This window comes from Triticum aestivum, chromosome 6A (genome assembly GCF_018294505.1).
Source record: "Triticum aestivum cultivar Chinese Spring chromosome 6A, IWGSC CS RefSeq v2.1, whole genome shotgun sequence".
Lineage (NCBI taxonomy): Eukaryota > Viridiplantae > Streptophyta > Magnoliopsida > Poales > Poaceae > Triticum > Triticum aestivum.
In genome coordinates, this window is record NC_057809.1 from 596,740,220 (window position 1) to 596,755,005 (window position 14,786).

Below are 14,786 nucleotides of genomic sequence, written 5' to 3' on the forward strand. Positions count from 1 at the left end.
CATAAGGCCCCCTAACGCTTGCTGGGGCCTCCGAAACCCGTTTCGGACACGCTGGTCATCACCTGGTACCCCCGGAACAATTCTGGACTCCAATACCCTTCGTCCAATATACCGATCTTCACCTCCGAACCATTCTGGAGCTCCTCATCATGTCCGGGATCTCATCCGGGACCCCGAACAACCTTCGGTAACCACATACTATTTCCCATAACAACTCTAGCGTCATTGAACCTTAAGTGTGTAGACCCTACGGGTTTGGGAACCATGCAGACATGACCGAGACAACTCTCCGGCCAATAACCAACAGCGGGATCTGGATACCCATGTTGGCTCCCAGATGTTCCACGATGATCTCATCGGATGAACCACGATGTCGAGGATTCAATCAATCCCGTATACAATTCCCTTTGTCCAGCGGTATTGTACTTGCCCGAGATTCGATCGTCGGTATCCAATACCTTGTTCAATCTCGTGACCGGCAAGTCCCTTTACTCGTTCCGTAACACATCATCCCGTGATCAACTCCTTGGTCACATTGTGCACATTATGATGATGTCCTACCGAGTGGGCCCAGAGATACCTCTCCGTTTACACGGAGTGAAAAATTCCAGTCTCGATTCGTGCCAACCCAACAGACACTTTCGGAGATACCTGTAGTGTACCTTTATAGCCACCCAGTTACGTTGTGATGTTTGGCACACCCAAAGCACTCCTACGGTATCCGGGAGTTGCACAATCTCATGGTCTAAGGAAATGATACTTGACATTAGAAAAGCTTTAGCAAACGAACTACACGATCTTGTGCTAGGCTTAGGATTGGGTCTTGTCCATCACATCATTCTCCTAATGATGTGATCCCGTTATCAACGACATCTGTCATGGTTTTGTCACGGCAGATGTCCTAGAGAAAGGACTTAGTCGTGGAGCCATCACGGCGGGTTAGCTTGAAGGGGTTAAAGCGGACACAGGGACGCAAGAGAGTTTATACTAGTTCGGCCCCTTCGATGAAGGTAAAAGCCTACGTCTAGTTGTGATGGAATTGATGGGGTTTCGATGACTAGGGAGCAAACAAGCTTCGCCTAAGTCTCGAGTTGTTGTCTGTTGTCCTTGAACCGCCGCCGGGTCGTCCCCTTATATACACGGGTGACGCCCGTCGGTTCACAGAGTCCCAACACCGGTCCATATTCGTATCCGGGTTGGTCTCTCCCTATTCCTAACTTACAATACAAGTTTATATACAAATGCCGGTTTATAGCTACAAGTCTAAAACCGACCACGGGACTTAGGACCTTGTTTGTCTTCTTGGGCTTTAGCACTCTTGAACTACTGATGAAGTTAACCCGGCCCAGATAGGCCGGTTTACCCCCAGCAGTAATATCCCCAACATTAGGCCCCAGATTGATTTGAACGGGTTCATGTCAATCCTTTAGCAAAAACTTCATCTTCAACATCTTCTCATAAATTGGTAAACCGCCATGATGTCATCTTCTCTGATTGCTGTAAACCGAAGTGACGTCACCTGTCATAACGAAGCCTATCCATTATGCTTCCTTGTTTAATAGATCTGCGGAAATCGAGGCGACAGCTCCGTTTCGTGGCCCCTTGATTGTCGCGCCTCACACATGTCCTTTTGCCTTATAAATAGGACTGAAGGGTCATTTATTTTCTCCCCTTCGTGCCTTTATTCTTCGTCTTCCTCGCGTCGCCAGCCTCGGAGCTCCACCGCCGCCATCAACTTCTGCACCAACCATGGCCACTGCATCAAGATGAACGCACCAGAGCCCCGCGGCAACCTTCCGCGTCTTCCTCAACTCTGGTAAGCCTTCTGCTCTTCTCAACACAGATCTGTTCTAGGGTTTCGTGTTCTTGCAGTGTTCATCACCTGTTCGTGTTCATATACTAGCTCATGGATGCATCTGTGAATCCCTGCTCTATATAGCAGTAGCTTTTAGTATCTGCCTTTAGTTTCATGCCCAAGACCATAGATCTCACATATATTTCTGTCCATTGATTCAATACTGTTCTTCTTTGAGCTTTTGAATATTTTTCTTATTTTCTGAACTTGCTTCAGATCCAACGCTGTAGAGAAATCTTGTGAAATCTGTTTCTGCATACTTATCCATCCGCAATCTCAGCTGTTTCAATGCTTTGATCAGGCGGTTTAAACTTGTAGAAAAAATTGCCAAACCGGTATATACCATTAGTCCCCTTGTTGAACCGCCAGATGTTGTTGCTTCATAAAACTCCGGTTTAGATAGATGTGTCTCCGGTTTAACATTGCACATACCAATGTACCTTGATCAATGCATTTTTGAACCGGGATCTTCTACCTTGTAGATTTCATCATGGCCAAGCAAGTATATGAGTGCAATTGGGTTCCTTCTCGCATCACAGAGGCTCAACTGGACGATTTAGTCCTGATCGGCGCTTTAGGAAGCAAAGATACCATCCATTGGAGGGCTCCTGGCAAAGAATGCCCTCCTACACCTCAAGAAGGAGAGGTTGTTGTTTTCGTAGATCACTTAGACTGGGGCTTTAAGCCGCCCGGTTCTAAATTTTACCGGGATGTTTTAGCCGATTTCCAACTCCATCCACAAGACACTGGCCCCAACTCTGTCACAAATATGTGTCATTTCCAAGTGCTCTGTGAGGCGTTCTTTCAAGAGGAGCCCACAGTGGAATTGTTCAGAGACCTTTTCCATCTAAACCGCCGTACTGAGTGTACTGACGGCTCCAATACGGAGTTGGGTGGCGTGGCGATTCAGAAAAGGAAAGAGGTCACATACCCTCACACCAAACTGCATAGCCACCCCAAAGAGTGGAATCAGACATGGTTCTATTGCAAAGACACCTCCCCTGCTGGTGAGAATCCCTTGCCTGGCTTTCGTTCGGAGCGGCTCAGCAATACACACCCCTTTCCGCAAAGGTTGACTGCCCAGGAAAGAAGCAAATATGCTCCTGAACTGTCGAAGCTCAGAGCTTTTATGGCCAAAGGTTTAACAGGGGTTGATCTCACTCGCTGTTGGATATCATGGAGCATACTGCCTCTTAGTCAGCGCTCCGGTTTGATGTGCGAGTATACTGGCAGTGTTGATGACCCACTGCGACATTCCAACATCCAGCTCACCGATGAAGAAATCACAGAGGCTGTGAATAAGATGCTAAATGAACCGGAACACATCTGTGCTAAAAATGGCCTGCTTCCCTTCTGTGCCACCAACAAACCGCCAGCTGTAAGACTTTGATTTTTCTTTTTGCTGAATCTGTTATTGATATATCTGGTCATTGTTTAATATCAGTGTCTGTGTAACCAGGGAAATGATCCGTTTTGGAGCAAGAAACTGCCGCAGGAGAAACCAGAAAAACCAGACAAACCGGAAAGGGCAACCCGGCAAAAGACTAAAGTTGTGAAGAAGACCGCCCACAGGAAAAGAACCACTGCATCCTCTAATCCGGCCCCTGATGATGATGTGGATAATCCGGACCTTGAGGTAGGGCTTGACTCACTTGGCTTATTTTTCATGCGTCTTATTGATGATGATATTTGTCAGGACGATGCCGAAGCCAGCCATGCTGATGCTGCAGAGGTAATTATTCTCTCTTCCGATTCAGAACCTTTGCCTTCACTAAAAATCCGTCAGGCAAACCGGAAAGTTAAATTTTCTCATCCTCTTGCTTATTTGGATCCCAAATTTCTTATGAAGACCCAACAGCACGAAGCTCGTCGCACAACCAGGCACAGCGGCCAGGTAGTTACCTCCGCCGGTTTACCAAACAGTCCGGTTCGGAAACGCCGTTCAGAGGTCTCTAATTTGCTTGTCAGTGCTTGTCCTAAAGCGGGCTGCTTTCGTCAACCTCTTAATCCATCTGACTCCGATTACCAGGTTACTTCCCACTCATCCTCTGGCGCGTCATCGGCTACTCAGCTACCACCGCTCAAAACGGTGCTTGGGTAAGCTATACTTATCATAATATTTGCAGCACATCGCCTTGGAACATATGCTGTATTTGACTTTGTTATTCCTTTCAGGGCCAAGCCTAGGCCAAGCAAGAAGGCTTGCCTGGACAAAGCGGCCGAAGAGGATGCCGTCCTTGAAACGGGCAAAACATCAGATCTTGAAGCGGCTATTCCTGAGGATATACCCAATGATCCACCGCAGCAAAACGACGATCTTATTGCTGAAGAGAGACCTATTGATACCTCAAATCCTGTCAATCAGCCCACAAGCTCTATCCGGATCGAGAAATCCATCGGTCCAACAAAGCCTACTGACAAGCCAACAGCCCCAGTGCAAACCGGCGATACCAAGGATGATGAGGTTGTCATTACCGGCACTGGCCATACAGAGCCAAGCAATCCTGTCGCTTTATCCAAACATTCTGCCAAGGAAGAATTTCCTGCCTTTGTCAAAGGCAAGTGGAATGCTGATCTGGCGACTTACGCTGCTTTGAACGCCCAAGATATCCATTCCGGCTACCTGAACCGGCTGTATACCAGTCGTGATTATGAAGCCGGTCTGGTTAATATGATGAAAGATAACTATGAGGTAACTTCCATATGCTCTTTCCTGCTTGTCTATTTCAATTCTTGTTGATGCTCCTAGCCCCCGAGGGCCGGTTTGTAATCTTCTTTCAAACCGGGACTGACTAATATAAATCTTAATGCTTTGAAATTTGCTGATGTAGTCCCCAAGGGCCGGTTCAACTTAGCATAGTTAAACCGGGACTTTAAGTAATTGATATTTCCGCATTAGAATATATACGAGCAAATAGCCATTAGCCCCCAAGTGCCAAGTTGAATACTTGTATTGATCTTGGGACTTTGCAAGCAATTGAAAGATGAAGATCGAATATGCATTAGCCCCCAAGTGCCAAGTGCATAACTTGTTATGTGGTTGGTACTTCAATCCTTGTACCGTTTTGCTGAATCATATAACTGTCTGCATGCAGGCTGAGCTGAAGACGAAAGAAAGCCAAGTCGCCGACCTCCAAGATAATCTAAAATCCCAACAAGCTGAAACCTCCAAAGCAAAAGAGGAATTGACCAGCGTTTTAAGCGCCATGGAACAACTTAAGGAGAGCTTCAAGAAGAAGCAGGCGGATTGGGCCGCTGAAAAATCCGCTTTAATCAAACGAGCAGAAGATGCCGAGGCTGCACTCAAACCGGTGGTGGATGAACTGACCAGCATAAAGCGGCACGTGCATGCCATGACCACTGCTATCTTTGGTAAGCCGGTTTGACTTCTGAACTGATTCTGCCGTCTTACAGAGCTGCCGGTTTGTTAACCCTTTATGATATTTCAGGGACACGCATTGGTCACTTGGGGTCAGACGTGCGGAAGAAATTGAAAGCCGCCTATACGTTGGTCGAACAACTATACACTGGTGCACAGCGGATCATCTGTACTGCATCCCACAACAAGCCGGCGCCCACCTTGATTCAGGACACTCTGATGAAACTGTCAGTGCTTCCTGCCCGGGTTGAAGAGCTGAAGAAATCTGCTGCTTGAACCGGTACGATCAATGCCTTAATCCGGGCAAAAGCTTGGGTGCCGGATTTTGATCCTATTGAAGCGGCTCAGGGCTATCCCAACTTAAAGGAGGACGGGTCAGAGTTTGGTGAAGCGGATCTGCGAGCAATAAACCGGGAGGTGCGTCCGCTAGCTTGTCAATTGGCTGAAGAAGCAGACTTGTCTCATTATCAAGCCCAATATGACAATCAAAACAAGCGAATAGATGCACCAATTCATGAAGCGGAGAATCTTATCCCTCCAATCCGTAAGCATACTTACGCTCCCGATATTGACCCGTCGTTAATGATCCATGATGAAGCTGTTTTTCAAGCATTAATGGGAATCGACTGGACAACTGTTTATTTCCAGCCGCTGGGTAGAGAAACTGAAGCTGAAGCGGCGCAGGATGACCCACAACCATCAGGCCAGGCTGGTGACCAAGCTTGAACCGGAGGCCGGTTTAAAACTGCTTCTCGTTTGCGAAAAACAATGATCTTATTGTGGGCTCCGTGTTGCCTTGTAATAGGCTAGCTGATACTTTTGATGTTGATATGCCTTCGTGCATAATCGCTGCCACTTGCTCTTCCTTTGGGTGATGAATTTTCCAAAGTACTTTCTGCAATAAAAAATCTTCAAGTGCCACCGCGGTTGTACCGTCAGGCAGAATATGATGTCTGCATTCATGAAATCAAAACATCCGAAAGTTTTAAGTATATGACCAAATTTTTGAGATACATAATACCTGCCATCGTTGAGCGTGAAGTTGGCTTGGCCAATCTTGAAGCGGAGTTTTATAAACCCACACTGTTGGAGGAGATAGCAGCTCCCATATATATATGACGCTGGTTTACCATGTAAACTCTGCCAGGTTATAATAAACACCGTGTTACTTCATAAGAGGATGTTAACAAAAAAGATCAAACTGGGCAAATAGTCTCCGGATTGAAATGAACCGTGTTCCGTCAATTGACAGTGTGAACCGGTTGAAAACTTTGTCGGTTTAAAAAAACGCAATAAAAGAAAGAAATATCTTTCAAAGAAAAGTGTGAAGCAAAGGCAATGACAAAACCGTTTGCAAAAAAGGCTTTATTTGAGCTGATCGGATGGCGTTACCATGGCCGAACACGACCAAGCTCCCGATAGGTGTAACTATGGTTCTAGTCAGCCAGGTCCCCAAATGAAACCATGGCATTTATGCCAATCAAGTGGCATGATAATGGTTCGGGTTCGACCAAGCCCCCAAGTGATTCTGTGGCCTTAGGCCGATCAAGAGGCATGACTGGTTCAGACGTGACCAAGTCCCCAAGTGATCTGGTGGCTCTCGCCTATCACGAGGTATTGTATTGGTTCGGACACGACCAAACCCCCAAGTGATATAACATGATGTTTTTTTGTAAAAAGCCAACTCAAGGGGTAAACCGGAGGCCGCTTTAGAACAGCTCCGTGTAACCACACATGATGTAAAAGAACAGATACCCCGCTTTAGCTGAGGTTCTGGTTTATTATATTTAATCATAATATATACATCGTCGTAATATGTACATAAGTAGAGCCAATGGCCCAGGTATAGTAAGGCCGAAGATGAGCTATGTTCCACGGCCTGTTGGTCTCCTCCTCTGATGTACGTGAGTCCTTATGCTCTCGAGTATCGATCAGATAGTATGACCCGTTGTGCAGATTCTTGCTGACCACGAAAGGCCCCTCCCGAGGTGGGGATAGCTTATGCATATCAGTCTGATCTTGGATGAGTCGAAGCACCAAATCTCCTTCCTGAAAGGTTCTGGTTCTGACTCAGCGACTGTGATAACGACGAAGATCCTGTTGGTAAATCGCCGAGCGGGCAGCTGCTATGTCACATTCTTCATCCAACAGGTCCAAAGCGTCTTGCCGTGCTATCTCATTGTCCGCTTCAACATAAGCCGTCACACGAGGTGAATCATGACGGATATCACTGGGGAGAACCGCCTCCGCTCCATAAACCATGAAGAATGGTGTGTATCCTATTGATCTATTGGGTGTTGTATTGATGCTCCATAACACAGATGGTAATTCTTCTACCCAACAACCCGGCGTTCTCTGTAAAGGAACCATGAGCCGGGGCTTGATGCCTCTCAAGATCTCTTGATTAGCCCTTTCTGCTTGACCATTGGACTGTGGGTGTGCCTGATGAAACGTCGAGCCGGATATGCTCCCGTTCGCAGAACTCCTTCATGGCACCTTTGGAAAAATTGGTACCATTATCTGTGATGATACTGTGTGGAAAGCCAAACCGGAAAATCACTTTTTTGATGAACTAAACCGCCGTGGCCGCATCACACTTGCTAACAGGTTCTGCCTCCACCCACTTTGTAAACTTGTCAACCGCCACCAGGAGGTGGGTCTTCTTATCTTTGGACCTTTTGAAAGGCCCAACCATATCCAGCCCACAAGTTGCAAGCGGCCAAGTAATTGGAATCATTCTCAATTCTTGAGCCGGTACATGAGCACACCTTGAAAACTTTTGGCAACCATCACATCGTCTGACCAGATCCTTCGCATCAGCATGAGAAGCTAACCAATAGAAGCCATGGCGAAACGCTTTAGCCACCAAAGATTTTGAACCGGCGTGGTGACCACAATCTCCTTCGTGGATCTCACGCAAAATTTCACGGCCTTCTTCAGGAGACACACAGCGTTGAAACGCCCCTGACACACTGCAATGATGCAACTCACCGTTGATAATAGTCATGGACTTGGATCGCCGGATTATCTGTCGGGCCAGAGTTTCATCCTCTGGTAACTCGCCCCGGTTCTTGTACGCCAGGTAAGGAAGCGTCCAATCCGGAATAACGTGAAGAGCTGCCACCAATTGAGCCTCCGGATCAGGAATAGCCAAATCCGCTTCACCAGGGATCTTGACCGACGGGTTGTGCAGCACATCCAGAAAAACATTGGGCGGGACCGGTTTGCGCTGAGAGCCTAGCCGGCTTAAAGCGTTCTCCGCTTCATTATTAGGGCTGCAACAATATCAACCTCACGACGATATGCTGCCATGAGTGGGTCCTTGGAATCCCAAGTGCCAGATACTTGCTGAGCCACAAGGTCTGAATCACTGAAGCACTTAACTCGACTTAGATTCATCTCCTTAGCCATCTGGAGACCGTGAAGCAAGGCTTCATACTCAGCTGCATTGTTAGTACAAGGGAACATTAAGGGAAGAACGTAACAAAACTTATCACCTCATGGGGAAGTTAATACGACTCTAGCCCCCGAGCCTTCCAATTGCCTGGATCCGTCAAAATGGATGGTCCAATATGTGTGATCCAGCTTTTCTTCAGGTGCTTGCATTTCCGTCCAATCATTGATGAAATCAACAAGTGCTTGAGACTTAACCGCCGTCCGAGGCACATACTTCAAACCGTGCGGCCCAAGCTCTATAGCCCACTTGGCAATCCGGCCAGTTGCTTCCTGGTTCTGGATGATATCCCCCAAAGGAGCAGAGCTGACCACCGTAATTGGGTGCCCTTGGAAGTATTGTTTAAGCTTCCGGCTTGCCATAAAAACTCCATACACCGGCTTCTGCCAATGTGGATACCTTTGCTTGGACTCAATGAGTACCTCGCTGATATAATAGACTAGACGTTGAACCGGATGCTCCTTACCTGCCTCCTTTCGCTCCACCACAATAGCCACGCTGACCGCCCGAGCATTAGCAGCAACATATAGCAGTAACGGCTCCTTGTCAATGGGAGCGGCGAGCACAGGCGGATTGGCCAATTGCCGCTTTAAGTCCTCAAATGCTTCATCAGCAGCAGAACTCCAGACAAACTGATCCGTCTTCTTCAACATCTGATACAAAGGGATTGCCTTCTCACCAAGACGACTGATAAAACGGCTTAACGCGGCAATCCGACCTGCCAGGTGTTGAACATCATTGATACACTTCGGTTTAGCCAGGGAGGTGATGGTTGTGATCTTCTCCCGATTAGCCTCAATTCCCCTATTGGACACCAGAAAACCCAATAACTTGCCCGCCGGTACACCAAAGACGCACTTGTCCGGATTAAGCATCATCTTGTATGTCCTCAGGTTATCGAAGGTTTCCTTCAAATCATCAATCAGAGTCTCCTTCTCCCTGGATTTAACCACGATATCATCCACGTAAGCATGTACATTACAGCCAATCTGTTTGTGAAGACAATTTTGCACACACCGTTGATAAGTTGCTTGGGCACTCTTGAGCCCAAAGGGCATAGACACATAGCAGAAGGCTCCAAAGGGAGTTATGAACGTCGTCTTCTCCTGGTCCTTAACTGCCATTTTGATCTAATGATAGCCAGAATATGCATCCAAAAAACTTAAACGCTCACAACCCGCCGTAGCATCAATAATTTGATCAATATGGGGGAGGGCAAAAGGATCTGCTGGACAAGCCTTATTAAGATCTGTGTAATCCACGCACATGCGCCAGGTGCCGTTTTTCTTAAGGACCAGCACCGGATTGGCAAGACACTCAAGGTGAAAAACTTCAACAATAAAGCCAGCTGCTAAGAGCCTGGCTACCTCTTCTCCAATCACCTTGCATCTTTCTTCGTTAAACCGGCGGAGGAACTGTTTCACCGGTTTGTATTTAGGATCCACATTAAGGGTGTGCTCAGCGAGTTGCCTCGGTACACCTGGCATGTCAGAGGGCTTCCATGCAAAAATGTCCCGATTCTCACAGATGAACTCGATGAGCGCGCTTTCCTATTTCGGATCCAAGTTGGCACTGATGCTGAACTGCTTGGACGAATAGCCGGGTACAAAGTCAACGAGCTTAGTTTCTGCTGCCTATTTGAACTTCAAGGCCGGATCAAGCTCCATAGTTGTCTTCTTTAATGGAGTCATGTCCGCCGGATCAACATTGTCCTTATAATACTTCAGCTCCTCGATGGCACAAACCGACTCTGCATAGGCTGCATCTCCTTCCTCGCACTCCAAAGCGATTTTGTGGCTTCCGTGAACCGTTATTGTCCCCTTGTGACCCAGCATCTTGAGCTGCAAATACACATAATGGGGCCGTGCCATAAACTTGGCGTAGGCCGGTCGCCCAAACAGGGCGTGATATGGACTTTGGATTTTCACCACTTCGAACGTCAATGTCTCCGACCTAGAATCATGATCATCCCCAAAGGCCACCTCCAAAGCTATCTTACCAACAGGATATGCTGATTTGCCAGGTACTACACCATGGAACACCGTATTGGACGGTTTGAGACTTTTATCTGTTAGTCCCATATGACGGAAGGTCTCATAGTATAAGATATTAATGCTGCTCCCTCCATCCATGAGCACCTTGGTGAACTTGTAACCTCCCACCTGAGGCGCCACCACCAGAGCCAACTGACCCGGATTATCAACCTGGGGAGGGTGATCCTCTCTGCTCCATATGATTGGTTGTTCAGACCAGCGTAGATAACGGGGTATGGCTGGTTCAACAGAGTTGACCGCCCGCCTCTGAACCTTCCGGTCTCGCTTGTCCAAGCTAGTGGTGAAGACATGGTACTGCCCACTGCTCAACTGCTTTGGGTTGCTCTGGTAACCTGACTGTTGCTGCTGTTGGTTGTAACCACCCTGATTGTTCTGACTATTTTGATTATTGTGTCCGCCTGGATTACCATTAAATCCTGAACCGGAATTTCCTCCACCGTAAACCGGCCCGGACCCTGAGCCACCGCCGGAGCCGTGATCATACTGGAAAGCATTAGAATTCTTGAACTCCTGTATAATGAAGCAATCCTTCCAAAGGTGGTTTGCTGGCGCCTACTTCGTCCCATGTCTTGGACAGGGCTGGCTCAGTAGATAGTTTAGGCGGTCCGGGTTAGGGTTGGGCACCCCATTACGATTTTTCGATTTACCCTTGCGTCGTTGGCCATTGTCCTGCGTGTTGGTATTAGCCACAAAGTCCATGTTACCATCCGCTTTACGCTTGCCTCCACCACCATTGCCTGCCCAGTGATGTTGCTGACCTTTGGAATTGTTGTTCCTCTTTCCCTTCCCTGCCTTGTCATCATCAGATTCAGGATCCTTGGTACTATCAGAATCAGCATACTTTACCAAAGCAGCCATGAGGGTTCCCATGTCAGTGCAATGACGCTTCATCCGTCCCAACTTCAGCTTTAGGGGCCCAAACCGGTAGTTTCCTTCTAGGGTTAATACAACGGTGTCTGCGTTGATGCGGTCTGATGAATGCAACACTTGTGAAACCCGGCGCACCCAATGAGTCATTGATTCTCCTTCCTCCTGGACACAGGCAGCTAAGTCCACTATCGACATAGGTTGTTTACATGTATCCTTGAAATTGCTGATAAATCGGGCTCGTAATTGGGCCCATGAACTGATAGAATTAGCCGGCAAGCTTTTTAACCAAGTACGGGTCGTTCCTTCAAGCATCATGGTGAAGTATTTCGCACACGCCGCGTCATCCACATCAAGCATCTCCATGGCCATCTCATAGCTCTCCACCCAGGTTTTTGGAGGTTGATCCGCCGTGTAATTTGGTACCTTGCGCGGACCTTTGAAATCCTTGGGTGGGCGCACATTGCGTAAAGCGGGGACAAGGCAAGGCACCCCCAAAGAACTAGAAGTAACACCAGGCTCGATCGAGGTAGTTGGACGAACCGGCGTGAGCTGCCGAGCCTCATGCTGTGCAGCTAACTCGGCCTACGCGCTCGGGCCCGGTCCACCACTTCCTGAGCGTTATCAGCACCACCCGCCGGGTTGTTGCCACGGGGTGCTCCACGTCGTTCATTGCTTGACACTGCCGGTTCATCCATATGTCTACTATAGCTCCGGCTTGGACGGGGGGTCGAATGGATCCGGTCGCGGCTGTACGAATATGCTTCCTATTGGACCAAAGCTATCCTCAGAAGCTCCTTGACCCATCGTGTCTCTACTGCCTGCGACGAGTCACCTTCAATTGGAATGGCCTCCAGCCGTGCAGCAACAGCGACGAGATTGTCCATTGGGTTGGAGTAGTGACCCGGAGGTGTTAAAACAGCCTGAGGTACAACGGTGTTTTGATGAGGTGGATCCATCCGACGAGGCTGAACCGGCTCACCGGTCCCAGGAGCTTCCGCCCGGTTTCCCTCTAGCGGATTACCGGTTCCTGCTCCCGGGGTGTTGAAAAGGTCTCTGGCCTCAAAAACTGGAGGCAAACAGGATCGGTACTTCCTCCTCATGACTTCATGCGACGCGCTCTGGTCCAACATGAGCCTGTAGGCTTGTGCGTCTAGAGCGGCCCGCTCTGTGGCCATCCCGGTGTCCTCAGCTGCCAGATCCGCCTTGGCCTGGGTGATCTGTTCCTTTACTTTTGTAATCTCTGCATTGTGGACGTCCTGATCTGCCGGATTAGCTTCCGCCATAAGCACAGCCAACGCATCAAATAGCTCTGATAGAACTTGAGCTGGCGGGCGCACAGGGCCTCCTGCCCCGGCAGCCGTCGCCGCTGCTGAACCGGAGGTTGTTGCCATGGCGGTCAAAGAATGAAGCGCTGCTTGTGTGCCGGCCATGAATATTCCAACTCGGTTGGGCAGATCAGAGGAGTCCAGAATACTGTCACCATCGGAACAGCCCCCCATCCGACCATCTTGCAGCTAATAAAGAGATTCAGTTTCTCCGGTCGATGACTCATCATCGGAACAAACGACGATCTCGCCACGAGATTCCGATCCATCCTCATAACTTCCTCCATGGATGACTCCCACAAAGGCACGCTTCATGGCCGGTTTAACCCGGGCGGATCGCACACGCTGAGCCATCTCGACGAGGTCGGTGCAGATGTCCGACTCAGGGCCCGGTTCACCGATCTTGCCAATGAAAACGTGAATGCCACCAAAGGGGACCCGGTACCCGTACTCAACTGAGCCGGCCTCAGGGCCCCAGCCTGCATCGTCGATGTAGAGCTTGCCGCGACGACTCTTAGTCATCCGGCCTACGGCGTAGCCCTCGAGTCCTTCAAAGCGGCCCTCCAAGAACTTGAAACCATCGTGTGATAGCCCCACGGTGGGCGCCAACTGTCGTGGTTTTGTCATGGTAGATGTCCTAGAGAAAGGACTTAGTCGTGGAGCCATCGCGACGGGTTAGCTTGAAGGGGTTAAAGCAGACACAGGGACGCAAGAGAGTTTATACTAGTTTGGCCCCTTCGATGAAGGTAAAAGCCTATGTCTAGTTGTGATGGAATTGATGGGGTTTTGATGACTAGGTAGCAAACAAGCTTCGCCTAAGTCTCGAGTTGTTGTCTATTGTCCTTGAACCGCCGCCGGGTTGTCCCCTTATATACACGGGTGACGCCCGCCGGTTCACAGAGTCCCAACACCGGTCCATATTCATATCCGGGTTGGTCTCTCCCTATTCCTAACTTACAATACAAGTTTATATACAAATGCCAGTTTATAGCTACAAGTCTAAAACCGACCATGGGCCTTAGGCCCTTGTCTGTCTTCTTGGGCTTTAGCACTCTTGAACTACTGATGAAGTTAACCCGGCCCAGATAGGCCGGTTTACGCCCAGCAGTAATATCCCCAACAACATCCAATGTCCATGGTCAGGAAACCATAACCATCTTATTGATCAACGAGCTAGTCAACTAGAGGCTTACTAGGGACATGGTGTTGTCTATGTATCCACACATGTATCTGAGTTTCCTATCAATACAATTTTAGCATGGATAATAAACAATTATCACGAACAAGGAAATATAATAATAACCAATTTATTATTGCCTCTAGGGCATATTTCCAACAGTCTCCCACTTGCACTAGAGTCAATAATCTAGTTCACATCGCCATGTGATTAACACTCACAGGTCACATCGCCATGTGACCAACATCCAAGAGTCTACTAGACTCAATGGTCTAGTTCACATCACTATGTGATAAACACTCAAAGAGTTCTAGGTTTGATCATGTTATGCTTGTGAGAGAGGTTGTAGTCAACGGGTCTTGCCATATTTAGATCCCTATGTATTTCGCAAAACTTTATGTCATATCGTAGATGCTGCTACCATGTTCCACTTGGAGCTATTCCAAATTGTTGCTCCATTATACGTATCCGGTATCTCTACTCAGAGCTATCTGGATAGGTGTTAAGCTTGCATCGACATAACTCTTTACGTCGAACTCTTTATCACCTCCATAACCGAGAAACATTTCCTTATTCCTCTAAGGATAATTTTGACTGCTATCTGGTGATCCACTACTAGATCACCTTTGTGCCCTCTTGCCAGACATGTGGCAAGGCACACATTAGGTGCGG